Source organism: Pinus tabuliformis, chromosome 6, assembly GCF_031772625.1.
Source record: "Pinus tabuliformis cultivar Carrire ecotype Pingquan chromosome 6, CPIR1, whole genome shotgun sequence".
NCBI classification, from domain to species: domain Eukaryota; kingdom Viridiplantae; phylum Streptophyta; class Pinopsida; order Pinales; family Pinaceae; genus Pinus; species Pinus tabuliformis.
The window spans coordinates 2,075,599,142-2,075,615,069 of record NC_142292.1 but is presented as its reverse complement, the minus strand read 5'-3'; the positions used below and the strand labels follow the sequence as shown (position 1 = coordinate 2,075,615,069).

The 15,928-nt window shown below is 37.6% G+C and overlaps 1 pseudogene across 1 annotated transcript in view; it reads right to left on the bottom strand.

Annotated features, from left to right (window-relative positions):
- LOC149267551 (regulator of nonsense transcripts UPF3-like) overlaps positions 1-15,928 on the bottom strand; it is a 111,037-nt pseudogene that overhangs the window by 78,420 nt on the left and 16,689 nt on the right. Inside the window, exon 7 of the transcript XR_016261076.1 lies at positions 12,588-12,831. The product of XR_016261076.1 is annotated as a regulator of nonsense transcripts UPF3-like (transcript). The remainder of the gene's footprint in view (positions 1-12,587; positions 12,832-15,928) is intronic.

Sequence of the window (15,928 nt, the reverse complement as noted above, 5' to 3'; positions counted from 1 at the left end):
TGCCCTGTATAATTTACCCATTTAATAATTAATGACACAAGATATTAATAATTTATAATTGTCATCGCCTGTTATTAAATTGTACAAGGCATTGTGATTTGAAGTCGTTTTACCCATTTAATAATTAATGCCCAGATTGATTAAACATAAATCTTAAAATTCTAGACATAAGAAGACATTTCCATGAAAACAATGGAACAGTTTGAATTTCTCCACAGCGCACAAGTCTGGCCAAAACAGAATAGTTATCTTAAATCTTCAAGATTGATACTAGGAGCACCATGGGTTTGATTTCAGATATAGAGGAAAATTTTGAAGCTTTCCAAGTACTTGAGACAACAAACACAATTGATCATGAAAATAACATACAGCTATTCCAAATAAGAATACAAACTCTCCCAGATGTAGTAATTTGAATTTCTCCACAGCGCACAAGTCTGGCCAAAACGGAATAGTTATCTTAAATCTTCAAGATTGATACTAGAAGCACCATGGGTTTGATTTCAGATATAGAGGAAAATTTTGAAGCTTTCCAAGTACTTGAGACAACAAACACACTTGATCATGAAAATAACATACATCTATTCCAAATAAGAATACAAACTCTCCCAAATGTAGTAAGCTACATCAATCTTGATGAAAAATAGAGTTCATCTCTCAAAACAAATCAATACCATGTAAGAAGATCACAAGTGGATTGTTACCCACTTTATTAGGAGAAAAATTTTCTCCTCTTCGCACAACCAGCCAACAAGCAGCCCTATGATGGTCAACATATAACATTGTGTCTGTATCCTCCACCTATTGCTCCAACCAGATCTCTCTCCCATCTATCATTTCTTTGTGAAGGAAGGGGTCATCTAACAGTAGGTCATTTACCCATTCTTACAATCATGTATTTTCATTTAGTGTTATGGGCATACTAATATGAATCACAAGGCAACTAGATGATTAACCAATCTTAATTGTATTCTAGTTCCCACACTTGACTTGAGAGGTTAGTCTTTGACTCTAGTCCAATTGGACCTCCTCTAAGTCCTAAGGGTTTAGCTAAGGCACTAATGGGGAAGCATGTCTGATACAATCTATAAATACCACTCTCCATCTCTCCCTCTTATCCATCTCCACTCCTTGCACTGATAGATTGGTCATTGGAATTGGCACCCTTCATCCACATCTCAAGGCCCAATAACTTAGCCTCGGAGGTTGATGCAACTAAAGGAAAATTAAATGCATATATAGCCACAATGAAAGAAAATGCAAGATGAAAAATACGGTTGGGACATTATTTAGCGCATGGGCAAAAGCCTAGCATGATCTCTACTCTCCTCATTACCCATCACCCAATTCCTATAGCATTTAATGCTCCATCTAAATAAAGAAACTCCTAAAAGTCCCAACCTTGATAATTGAGAAACCACTACATCTTAAAGAGGTATTGAGATACAAAAGCAAGCTTGGGCTCCTAAGTTATGCACCAAATAAAAACAAATCATTAAAAGAGAAAGGCACACCGAAGGGGTGGAAAAAGCAAGCAAAGGAAAGAGCTAACTCATGCCTCAATCATTGCTCCCACTTTACATCTATACACTTAGGATGTTGGACCCCTATTAATTGGTCACATGGTTGGACCCCTATTACCCATCACCCAATTCCTATAGCATTTAATGCTCCATCTAAATAAAGAAACTCCTAAAAGTCCCAACCTTGATAATTGAGAAACCACTACATCTTAAAGAGGTATTGAGATACAAAAGCAAGCTTGGGCTCCTAAGTTATGCACCAAATAAAAACAAATCATTAAAAGAGAAAGGCACACCGAAGGGGTGGAAAAAGCAAGCAAAGGAAAGAGCTAACTCATGCCTCAATCATTGCTCCCACTTTACATCTATACACTTAGGATGTTGGACCCCTATTAATTGGTCACATGGTTGTGGCACTTGCATTAAGTCTTTCTCACTCTGTAATCATCATATCACAACCACATATGGATTGATGGGTTAACTTGAGACATGTTACTACCCTTGGGGGCAAGAAACATCTAATAGTGTCAATGACCTAATCATCACTAATGTCAATCTAATCTAAATGAGGTAACTTGTTTATAAGTCCTGATCTAGTTAGACATTTGAAGGTGAGTTATGTGTGAAGTATTATTGTGCCTTTAGCATTGGATATGATCCACTATGATTCTTGAATGTTTAATGCCCCTAATGATTATTGATCTCACTTGATCTTGAGAGTGGCTTTTGTGAGGTGGTGTTATCTCAACCAATGTTATCAAAATCGAACTAGTCATCAAACCAGTACACCCCCCGGACTATGAACCAATCAAAACTAGTAAACAAACGAAACCAAAAAACCACTCAACCAAAAACACATAAAATATTCATATTTTAAAGAAAAACATAATATTGTGGACAGACAGAAATGCACTGCCAACAATAAGGGGGTCTCCCTAGTAGAAAGTCCCAACCAGAACTTACACCGTTTGGGATAAGAGTCCCATCCGGTATGTGGGCCCAACTGCCACAATGTTTGTTCGAGATTTGGTTTTGGACGAAGTGAGTGCAACAAAGGAAATTTGGATCGGACTTCTGATAGAATGCAAGTTAGAACAGCTTTATGAAAAGATACAAAAAAAAATATAATAGCAAAAGATACAAAAAATATAACAACAACTAAGTAAATGTACATGAATCTCAAAGAAAGATTGTTAGCAAGCATTAATCAAGATACATAGACAGAGAAACATAATTCTTTACAAATTGTATATTAGTTCACAATCAATAACACTCGTATAACCATAAATCAGCAAACAATATCAAATAAGATGTGTGTCTCCGAGAATCCAAACCATTTATATGCATAAGCAAAAGTTCTCATTTATATAGCATGTAAGGGTGCATATACCCAAAATAACACCAAGTGCAATCCATCTCTAAACCGAAAGTACATCAACAAATAGGCCCTTGATGGCCTCTAGCATCCACAAAAATCACGCTACAACAAATACCTACATATCATCAATATATTTGCCTATATTGGGATCTTTAACAACAATATCACCCTCTAAACATTAAAATAAGATAGAAAATGCTTAGCATGTCAATTCAAGATTTTGTTTAAGTGATGGGTACATTTTTAGTAGAATCATGATAGAGGAGTTCAATAATCAATGCTCTTAACGTCAAGGTACATAGAGGGATTGATGCTCTTGACTAAATGCTAGTTCCATACCCTCATACATAACAAAATTCAATGGAAACAATGCAATCCACCCAATCCTAAAATCCTAAAAACCTATTAAGCCTACTGGATTTTGAGTGGGATCTAAAATTTTACTTTCTCCATATGAAATCCAATGAGTTCGAAACCACCACTCTTAAAAATCCTGAGTCAATTCATGGTGATGTTAAAAATTTAAGTAAAAGGATGAAAATGAAAGATAAAGGAGAATGTCACTTTTACTTTAAAAATTTAACATTACCGTTAATTACGTAGTGATAGTAGGGCAATATTGTCAAATACTAAGCTTCCACAATCATAAATCATTATTTTAAAAAAAAATTGTGTTCAAAGGTCCTTGATAGCATTGTACAAAACCAGCGAGTTCAACATCGAACCAAACAGTTCAATGAAAAAAGGTTAGTTTGGTATCAAAGAGCAGCCAAAAAGGGTCTGGTTCACCAGTCCAAACCAATTTTTTCCTCCAACGAGTCAAACTGGTAGTGATCCAAATAGTTCAATGAAAAAAGGTTGGTTTGGTATCAAACACACCAAAAAACGATCCACTTCTGTTAAAATTAGAAACTAGGGCCAAACTCCATGTGGGTCATCTTATTTATGGCAGCTGATATTTTTCCTTGATTCCTCTCATCGAGAGGTGTAGGATTGATCTAAAGATCATCCGATTCCGACAAGTATTTATGGAGATATGAATTTATTTCTAATTACTTGACAAATTGTCAAGGTCGGCCAGCAGCTAAGTGTGTGGCACACATGCCCAGCGTTTCATATAAATATGAGAGGTTGAGTCATTATATCATCTCATCTCATCTTGTCTTCTTCTCTCTCACTCTCCTTACTTGATTGGGTTAAAAAAGGAGCAGCTAACGTGGGAGAAGAAGGACGCAACTAGAAGGCAAGGAGGACGCAGGTCTGTTCTGCGTTGACTTTCATTGACCTAGGGTGCAGCAAGCAAAAAAGGACTGCGTTGACCAGCGAAGGGGCCATTTTGACTGCAGCCTAGTGTGAGGAGTCTCCCTCAAGCAAGCCGCAATCCTGATCTACTGTCCATGGACTTGATTTGGCTCACGAAGTGACTAGCATTAACTGGTTAGGACTGACCACAGGGCTGCCTAGATGCTGACCAGTTTTGACCATTTATTTTGGGTTGTTTCAGGCTGTCCTTCATTGTTGTTGAAGGTTGAATTGACTAAGGTTGACTCTAAGCTATTTGTGAATCATTTGATCCACTTTGCAAGTGTTGGTTAGGGCTTCTATTACTGCTATCATAAAAATTACAGATTTGTACTATTGTACTATTTCTCTCTCTGCTGAACTATTGAATATTAAAGAGGAATTGATCAAAGGGTTTCCCCACAATGGTGTCCCTGGCTAGCTGCCACATCTGGTGTCTCTTTTCTTGGCTTGCTTTCTGTCGATCTATTAATGTTCTATCTGCACGTTATGTTTATGTGATTTCTAAACAATGGCTAATAAGAAGAATTGAAGTAAACGGCTCTATGCATAGAACATACCATAAATTAACGAATTCACCGGTCTGAACCAGTTTCTCCTTCCAATCAATTAGACCAGTCAATTCAAATTGGTTCGGTCCAGTTCTAATAACATTGATATCAACAGCAGAGACCCCTTAAGGGATGGGCTTGATCCTTTTTAACAGCACTCCAGAGGTCATTGTACCCCATTCAAAGAGCAGTTCTGACCTCCATGGTGCAGCATTTGTTGAAGAATATAGGGCACTGTTTTACAAAACGGCCGGGTCAACCCGGAAACGGCCGTTTCAATCCGTTTTGATGAAAAAAATTTCAACCCGGCCTATTGACCCGGCTCGGTGACCGGGTCAGCTATGACCCGGCCGAGTCAGCCAATGACTCGGCCGGGTCATAGCTGACCCGGTCAACTCGGCCGGGTCACTTCAAAAAACGGCCGGGTCACTTCTAAACCTTGCTGAGCCTTTTTATCAAGGATTAAAGTCATGGAATAATAAAGATTACAGTCAGGTTTGAAGATTATGAACTAGGTCACTCCCAAGGTAACTATACAATGTACATCAAGAGATCTGAAAAGATTCGGACATGAGTCATGACTCATCAGTATTACTACTTTGCAGACTTTGCTGACACTTATATTAGCTAATGTGGCTATTATAGAAGATAAGTGCCCATCCATAAGCCAAATCCTGAAACAATTTATTAGAGTATACCCTTGAGGAGAATAAAACCAAGGCTTTCTGAAATTATTCTAGGCTCAACATGATTTATGGACTGAATTCTTAACAAAAGAAGAATAAAATATTTTTCCTTCAAATGCAGATAACTGATTCCAAGAATCAAACTAATAGATATCTAATGTAAGAGTCCAATTCTGAATTTGCTTTGGGACTTATGCAAGGTAATCTTCAGGACAGATTGACACTTCAACATCTTATATTTCTTGATTTCCACAGAAATATGTCTGTATAGAGCCAATGACGCTTACATAAAACCATATGAAGATGATTGCTCATAATGTTGTGCCAATGCCTAGAAATAACCAATGAAAAAACATCATGAATACTGAACAGTGATTTGCCCAGATCCTGCTAATTGTTCCACAAATCTGCATGAGGAGCTTTTAGATAAAGTTTCCAAATAGATTTTTCAAAATATACTTCATTGTTTCATAAATCAAAACTCTTTCAGTCAGATTTGAAGCAGAGGTTAAAGGGCGTCATCAACAAGTCTTCTTTTAAGAACAAGCTGGACAGAAGTCCTAGACAAAACCCGCTACAGAGCAGATAGAATACAAGACTTCTTGAAATGATAGGAGCAGAAAGAATTTCAAATGACTCTGAGTGCATATAGGAATGAAGAAGTCTGAGCATATAGGATGATACCCATCCTTGCCAATATGGGAAGCTAGACCAATATTGTTTTATCTGAGAATTGATAACGTACATATAACTGAAGCAAGAGACATGTCAATGTGGAGATCATTGCATTGATGCCATGAGCAAGATCATAACCAAACAACGAACTTCCAATTATGCAGTTGACTATGTATTTACTATTGCCATTGGGTACACCGTACCATTTTGATATAATGGATTGGTTCATGAGCCTACTTTGATCATATGTTGTCTTCCATGTATATTATAATGTTGTGTGTTTGGAAACTTGAATGAAAATATTTAAAATTATGTTTAAACTATTTAAAATTATGTTTTTTTATAAAAAAAATAAATATTTAATGTATTTTTTACAACGACCGAGTCATTGAAATCGAGCCGGCCGAGTCATTGCCGTTTCCGTTTCCGTTTCCGAGTCGATCCTCGGCCGAGTCCGAATCCGTTTCCGTTTTGTAAAACATTGATATAGGGTATCTAGATTATGATCAGATTCTTTTGGCGATGTTAATTATTTGTCCCTCACAAGACACAGTCCCTCTTCCTTTTGTCCTTCAACTGATGCCTCCTTCTGCACTGCATATTGGTCTCTTCTTTCGCACTTTTTCAGGCAACTGATAGCTCTTTTTCCGGCAACTGCAGAAACCCTAGGTCTCCTTAGAGACCTCTTCTTGGGTGTCTTCCTTTCCTTCTTTACCTCACTTGTAAATCTTCCTTTTCCTTGATACTTAGGCTAGAGAATGAGGCTCTTCTTCCGGTATATCTCTGAGCTAGAGGTTGATCCTCTTACCCTAATCTGATTTCTTCACACGTGTAGTTGATATAGGGCTTGAAATAAACCCTTTTACTTACTCCCTTCCTTTGCTTTAGGTGGGACCTACTTCGCTTGAGATGGAGGCCTATTAAGAGCCTCTTCTTAGCCCAATCGAACTCTATTATGTTGTTGCACTTGTGGATTTGATGTGACCGCAGAAATAACCTTCTTTATTCACATGTGTGACAGAATTCGGCCCCAAAACAGTCCTCCAAAACTCGGATTCCTTTTTCTTCGTATTCTCTGGCCTAGAAGCACCTTCTTGCTCTTTTTCGCACCTCTTTCTTGACTCTCTTTCTCGTTGATTTCAAAGATCACTTGGTGGTTCATTTGTGAGGTCAAACTGCGCTATATATAGGAGTTTGCCCCTCCTATTTGGGTTGACTTGACTTTAAGTGCACCAAAAATTCATTTCTTGAGCCAACTTGGAGAGGAGACTTGTCTTTGCTTTGGAGGATCACCTTTAACATCTTTCTTTGACTCTAATACATAGTGTAACATGCCCATGTGGGTCTTTAACAATTACATTGACTCTTTGACTTTCCTAGAAGCAATTAAAGTTTTAAACATGTGCTTGACCCATCAAATGGGCAAGAAACCCATTCTTGATAATGACAAAAATAATAATTCTTTTCTTTTATGAGTAAAAAGGTCAAAATTACATTTATGAAGATCGAACCTAGTTACACTTTCTTCAACACTCCCTCTTAATTAGGGAGGTATTCATAAATCATTTACAAGGTGTTTGGACATTTTCAATCTGAAGAGTTCACATAAGAGAAATTGGATTGGCAATCCATTTGTTAGTGCATCATAGTAACCAACACTATTTCCATAGCAAGGCCTTGACTGACGGCTCTATCTCTCATTAGATCAGAGCACAATGTTGGTGAGACCAATGACTATAGACACCTTCATCATTGTCTCTCAAGGTACATTCTCACCCCAGTGTTCACTGAGTATGACCTTCTAGGACTATTCTTATCTTGGGTTCCCAACCCTCAAAGAATATTGGTCCTCTTGCCTACTCTTATCTTGGATGCCCTACACATCCTCAAACAGCATCGAATACCAAATGATTACCCAATCCTCCATTCTTTCTTCCCAAATGAAGACAATAATGTTGTGTCTATCTCTCGCTCTCGAGTCTCAACTAGGGAAGATATGCCCATTCTTGTAAAGGAATGTACTTAAGTTCCCTCTGACTAGGAACTTGCCAAGCTCCCTCTTCAACTAGGGACTCTCCTTTTTCATCAGCAACTTCTTCTTATGGGTCCTTCAGTTGTTTGATCAATTTCTCTTCTTGATGTCATGAAATCTAGTTGAGCTTCTTCCTTGTAGGGCATCAGCCATCGATCACTTTCCTTCTTGGTCTGTCATATCATTCCTTTCTTCATGGAATGTGGCCTTCTTGGTACATATCTGGAACCTTCTTCATATGGCTACTTCTTTCTCATCATGCTCCTTTCAGGAATTTCCATACACCACATGAATGCTAGTTGTACTTACACTTACAACTCTTTCTCCAGTGTCCTTGCATGACCCCATCCAGATATTACTAAAGAAAAATCAAAATATAACATTGAGTCAAACAGTACCTTTCAAGATGGCTCTTCATCATGACATCTTGTTGGCTTGAATTCGCATCCTGCGTGTTTTCATCTCCAAGGCCTTTCCAGGTGTCAATGGTCCTTTGATCTTCTTCTTCCTTTGTCAGAATTCTCGTGCCTTCTTCCAAGAGATGTCTTAACACATCTATCGGATATTTATTCCTAGTGTCCATGGTCTCTTTATCTCATGTGCTTCTTTATAGGTTCTATTGTCAGTCACCTCATACTTCATATGAGGACATTTATCATATTGACCTTTATCAGAGTGTGAACCATGTCTTTCATGCATATTTTTAATGAAAGAGATCTATCCTTTTTCTTGACCATGCTACCAGAGCAATTCCCATGCTCATTAACACAAATGATGACATGACTTCACTGAAAACATAGATGCATACATACCTCATCTTAGTTCTTTCCTTGATCATCTCTGCTTCCTTTGACAACTTCCTAGATTGAGATTACCTCAATCTCCTTTGCTTTGTTGTATCTTCCTTTCCTACATATCATCCTTTCTTGAATCCCCATAAGTGGAATTCCCATTAAGACATCTGCCTTTTCTGAAAATCATGAACCTTCTATTGAAGATTCCACCAGAGGATCCTTATAATCCTTATCTTGCAAATGCTTCTTTCTGTTGATGATAGTGGCCTTCTAAGATGATTCTTCCTGATCATGATCATTCCTTTATGCATTGATTCGGTCATCCAATGGCGACATCCTTCCTATATTGAATGTTCTTTATTTGAGTTGTCTCTGCATAATACTCCTATATTCCTAAAGATGTCATTCTCATAAATCATGTATTCTATCTTGCTACTACATATTCCTATGATATCCATAATTTTAAAGAGAACTTATGTGAAGAAGTTGATCTCAGTCATAGTAGAGATCCGGAGGGGCTTCCTTCTTTTGCTTCTTCTCTTCTTCTTTCACTTCTTGGGTAATGTGGGCTTCTTCTTGTTTCCTCTTATTGTTGTCCTTCTTGAACTTAGTACAATCCCTCTTCTAGTGTTGATATTCTTGACAGTGAAAGCATTGGACTTTGGACATGTCTCTTTTACCCTTTCTCTGTGGACCAAACTTGCCAAATTTCCCTTTTCTCTTGGCCATAGCAGCAAATGCCTGCTCCTTTGATCCCACATCATCCTTGGCTTTAAGTCTAGTCTCATCAATTTCGCATAGAGACCAAAGTTCATTCAGCAAGCTAGCTTTCTTCTTGGCATATATACTTGATGTGAAGTTGCCCCATTCCTCAGGTAATGCATTGAGCACCACAATTGTCCTCTCTATGTCTGACATAACTTCTCCTAGTTCTTGTACTTGGTCTCTCATCTCAGAGATCTTCATGAAGTAGGGAGCTATTCCTTCTTCTTTGGATATCTTCATTTTATATAATTCATTACGCAACGATATCACTTCTCCAGCTGTACTAACTAAGAATAGCTCCACTAGCTTATCATAGATTTCTTTAGATGTTTCAAGTTTGGAACATACGGAATGAGAGGGTCTTTGATGGATTCTATCATAATCCTTTGAGCCCTTGTTTCATCCTTATTATACTTTGCTAGGGCTTGAGTTTGTTCCTTTGCAGGAACAGTGACATTCCCTTTGATGTAGTCCATAACTTCATTTTCTTTTAGAAGTAGATCAATCCTCTTTTTCCATGCAAGGAAATTAGTAGTCCCAACCAATTTGTTGCTTTCCTTGCAAAAAGACATTTTGATATGTTCAGAAGAGGACATAAAAATACTTGAGAGAGTTGTTGTGAAGAGATCTTGCAGCTTCCTTGAAAATTTGATGATTTGACTTCTTAGATCTTGGAGTTCTTCAAGATGCTTCCTTCAAGGTGCCTTATGAGAGATCAGCTTGGTGATGAAGACTTCTCAATATGTAGTTCTAGAGATCTTCACTGATAGGCCTTGATCTTGGGTGCCTTCCTTTGAAGATGAAGAATCTTTGATGGAGACTCTTCTTGGATGATCCTTCTTGTAGATGCCTTTAGATGGAAGGCTTTCTTCTTTCTTTGTTCCCATAATGGTAGTCCTTCTTATTTTGATGGATCTGGAACCCTAGCTTGATGCTTCAACCTTTGTGTTCTTGAGATGCCCTTCCTTGATGTGTCACCTTAGCTTTGATACCATGTTGAAGAATCTAGGGCATCTAGGTTATGATGAGATTCTTCTGACAATGATAACTATTTGTGAGGTACTTTTTACTTTTTCTTATTAGCACAATCTTCTCTTATTATTATTAGAGCATGTTCTCTTACTTAGCACAATATTTTGCTTATTAGCACAATCTTCTATTATTATTATTATTAGAGAATCTCCAAATACAAGGTTGAAGCCCAATCCAACCTGATTAGCATTGCTATGTCTGAAAGAGTCCAGCTATGAGGCCACCAAATGTCGGGATGTCTACTGGCCAGGCAGGATCTTTTCTGAGATCTGGCATTGGAGTTCCGCAAAAGTCTCATGAAGGTCAGTCAACTTGTCAATTCACGGAAGTCAAAAAGAAGTCCCTATTTGTTCGACCACTCCGTAGTAACATTACTCCATCATTGAGTGAGACTATCTGCTCAAGGCTTCATGCTGATACATTTGTTAGTAGTTTGTCCTCTTTCATCACAACTCTTAATTTTTATGATAGTGCAGATTACTTGACTTCCATATATCAGCTTCAACAGGCAGTATCTGTCAATTGAGCTGCTCTTGAATTTTATGGTATTGAATATCAAAAATTCTGGGATTGCTCAATTCTGAGCAATATCACTTTTAATAAGATTCCTCCCCAAAGTTTGTAGCCATCAAGTAGGATAGAAGTGACTAATATTTCAAATAGCATTCTCTTCAACCAAATAATATTTGTCTAATCTACATCTGTTTCCCATGCTCAAGTATGTCTTCCTCTGCTAATAGATTTATTGATACAGCAATTCAAGTTTGAGTTGACTGGGGAATCAATTGCTAGACAAAATGTGTACGTGATTACCCAGTGCACATCTGATACCAATAAAACACTATCCTGCACCTTGATAACCAATAGTCTTCTGACTGCAATTTTCAACTAAACAGCAGTGCAAGTTAAAATTTAAGTCTACCTTTGAAGCTAAATTGTTTGATTACAACTGGTCAACATGAAAATGTGAGACACTTATAATAAAGAGGTCAAAGAGGTACTAAGTGAAACCACCTGTTAAGGTTTATTAATATGAAGAATGGTGACCAACTTGTACGCCAGCCAAGCAAGTAGAACAGGCTAACCAAAAGCTGTAAGGAACAAGCTAGGGATGAAGAGTTTAAGGTAGTCAAAACCAAAGAAGCAAACAAATGGTCAACTGAACAGGAAAGTAAACACAAAAGCAAATTAAATCGGCCAACATGTTAGCTATAAATCATGTTCACAAAAAATCATAAACACCGAAAAATGAGGAATTCTTAAAAATGTAATCATAACAAATTAATTACATCGTAATGAAAGACAACTCTACAAGATAATTCTCAACAATGATCAGCGTTGTCATGAATTTTTGCAGTCAGAAGTATTTTATTGTATACACTAACAAACAAGGAGGCAATCGAGGTGTATGGCCAAAACTGTTTTGAACCCCAAGAAGCTTTGCAAAAATGTTGTTATCTTACAAGGCCACCCACAATACCCATGGAAAGTCGATCATTTCAGTCATATATTCAAGTCTACATGTAGAACATAAAATCTAGCACAGATAAAAGGCTAGTCTTCGTTTCCTCCGAAGATAATTCTCCATTTCCCCTTAGATAATAAACATTCTTCAAAAGTTTAACTAAAAAAAAGATTCACTGACATGAGAACTTGCAGAAATAAGAATTAGCACAAACGATTTGCCCCCCATTTGCAAGGGAAACAAGGCAAACAGTTTGTGACCTTTTTAACTTCTTTATGGTAAAGATCATAACGAATATATGAAGCCAAAAAAATGCACAGGTTTGCATGTCCAGAGAATAAACTGAAACATCATAAGTTCTAACAATAAATTTGGGTTCACTACCTGTTGGGTCTTGGATATTTTTTACAGAAACGCCAGCCTCGTCTTCAAGCATCTCTGTCCAGCTTGGAAGGGAAATAGTTGAATCATAGCTAATATGTCGGTCTTTTCCTTCAACAGCATCTCTTCTATTCTTCTCAATCAGGATCTCATTTTCTCGACATTGCTGTTGTTCTCTCTGTGAAGCTAAAACATATGTTGACTTATCCTTGTTGCTTGCAATTTTTGCACTATCCCTCAGGACATACTACATATAACAGACCATCAAATAAGTTACTATTTACAAAGAAACAAACTAAAACTATATTACAAAAAAAAGAAAAAGGAAAAAAAAACTGAACCTGTGCCACAAAACAAAAAAATGCCATGTGATCATTTAATGTCTTCGAATTGTTGACTATGAAGATTTTCTAATAAACAAAAATTACAATTAAAATCTGCTATGGTTTTTCATCCAGTTTTAAGGTTGAATGACATTTTCTGTGAGTATTGAACTGTGTTGCAAAACATGGCATCAGTGAAAAAATTGGCAGGGGCCATCAACTAAGAGAATCAGCAAAATTGGCAAGGCTCAGTCAGCATAAACTCATACTAAAAACACTAACAAAATTGGAAAAACCAGACCTGAAAATTTCAATAAAGTTCCAAAAAATGGAAGAAATCAGATATTTTGGAACCGAGTTAATATTATCAATATATTGTCATCTATGAAGGTCATTTAAACAGTTATTATCGGCTTGAAGATTTCTTCTTGATAAAATGTGTATGGCAGAAGGTGAGTTGATGCTAGATACTGTGGCAAATGTCTATTGTTGGGAACATTGGTCGTGTTGTCAATAATATTACGAGTTTTTAGTTTTAGAATGTATACACAAATAACTAATATGGAAGAGTGTGTTTGTATAAAAAGGGCTTAAAAGATATCGGAATGAACCCAAGGGCACAAAACATTCCATAGGAAAATATTATAGTTAAAGGGCCAGTTTTAATTTACTAAAAGAATATCTTATATGTCCTTCAAGTTGTAGCAATATACTATAAATACTACAACTTGTAATAAAAAATTTGAAGGAGTGTGTGTTGAATACTGTTGTCATTGATGTCAATCCTCCTTGGAACCAGTGAATGAAAGTCTCGACTTATCTTGAATGCTTTTAATGTACGTCAGTGGATTGCATCAATTGGAAGTTCCAATGGACAAGGAACCTTGGAAAAAATAAAAGAAAACCTATTCCCACCAATGAAATCAAGATGCCCCACATTTGTGAGGAAATTGAATGGGAAGAATCATAAGTTTTGCTGGCAAGACCATCACAGGGTGATTGTACTCGTCATTCCATTTCCAACAGTAGGTGGCATGCCAGGTAACTCCTCACAGTTGAGGAGATCTGTCTTCTCAAAGATGAAGCCCCAAAAGTGTGGCCATGGTGCCCAAAATGAATGATAAAAGGCTGCTTTCTGCTTGGTCAAAATTTGGCGTAAGATACTTCATAAATATTGCTTATGGATCTTGAGTATCAATAAAGTCAGCCCTCAAAAAGGAATTTTTCATATTTTGAAAATGATGTCGAGAAGGATTAATTATGGCCCTCGAAAACATGATGTATATTGCTGCAATACAAGTCAGTTTCTCAAAAAAAATGAATTTATGGGACAGGTCAGCTCCTTGCTTCAAGGGCAAGTCGGCCCCCTTTCATGCCCCTTCATCTAGTATAAATTTGGGCCTTAGTTCCCCTCAAAGGCATTCGATTCAACATTCGTCTCTGGCAAATTCCATCTGATATTTCTAAGGCTTGGTGTAGTCACACTAATCTGAGAAGTAGGCCAAGTTCTTTAAGGGTTTATGGGCTTAAACGTTTTATTATTTTTGTGGTAGTTTCCGTTGGTCAGAGGTCACAATTGGAGGTTGGTTCGGATCCCAACTGAGGCATTTTTTCGGGCTTCCTGAGGCAATATTTCAAGCCTGTCCTGAGGCCAATCTGTGGCATATTTCAATTCTCTTCTAAGGCACAATTTCAGCCCCTCTGAGGCAGTCAGGACAGACAGTTCCTGAGGTTGAGTTAGAGGTGTGTTAAGGTCAATTTTCGAAGCTGTTCTGAGGCCTTTTCAAGCAAATTTAGACCAATTCTGAGGCTCAGTTTCGGCCCTCTTTCTGAGGCCTGTTTTGGCCATCTCTAAGACTATTGAAGGCCAAGTCTGAGGCTAGTTCTGGGCCACACTTCGGCTGGTTCTGAGGCCTATCTTCGGCATGATCTGAAGCATGATTTCGGACCTCTTTTGAGCCGCTTTGAAACCTATTTTAGGGCATATCTGAGGCAGATGAAAAAGGCATACAATCGATTATCTATGACAGATCTAAGGGCATCTTTTAAGTGTAATTTTTACTGTCTAAAGGTCATCCTAATCCTGAGAAAAAGGCCACATTATTTTCATATTAGGTTGCAGTATAAGTTACCGATTAGCAGCTGAGTTTGAGGATTATCTATCTCAGATCACAGTGATCCTGACAGGCATATCAGGTCTGATTTTGGCAGCAGAAAAGGAGGAAGTTAAGGTCATAGTTAAAGGGACTAAGATCAGATTAAGGCTTGCTTGAAAGGGCAGATTAAAGTACGTGCACAGTGACAGCCTATCCAAATCCATGATGACCATACTATTTGATCTAAGGTATGAGCCCTTTGTTATTTGTACTGTACTTTGAAAATATTAAAGTGAAGGGTTAAATCTACAGCAGTCATCTTATATGAACATAGGCAGTAGTATGATCATACTGTAGCAGAGCTGATTACACATGATGGCTACTTGTACTATTGAAACCAAAATTGATTAGATTATTAACAGTGTGATAGGGCTAATAACATGGTTGTATTGAGCCTATTATACTGCCTGACGACTTGATGATGTGTTGATGATGTGTAAAGACAAATCATCCAAAACAGTTGCTCATTGTTCCTTATGATATCTAGGGTACACATTGCAGAGAGTCTTCATCATTGCCATGCACTTGTTGCTAAAGCCTTATCTCGAGTGTAACTGAGGTTGGGATCGGAGAGCACTGCTTTAGCTCTCATTGTCATGAGCATCGTAATGCCCAAAGTTTGGCAAAACGAGTATAGACAGGGCTAATAACATGGTTGTATTGAGCCTATTATACTGCCTGATGACTTGATGATGTGTTGATGATGTGTAAAGACAAATCAGCGAAAACAGTTGCTCATTGTTCCTTATGATATCTAGGGTACACATTGCAGAGAGTCTTCATCATTGCCATGCACTTGTTGCTAAAGTCTTATCTCTGTTGAAATTTGGTACCGAAGGACAGGTGGTTCCCTTAGGCTTTGATC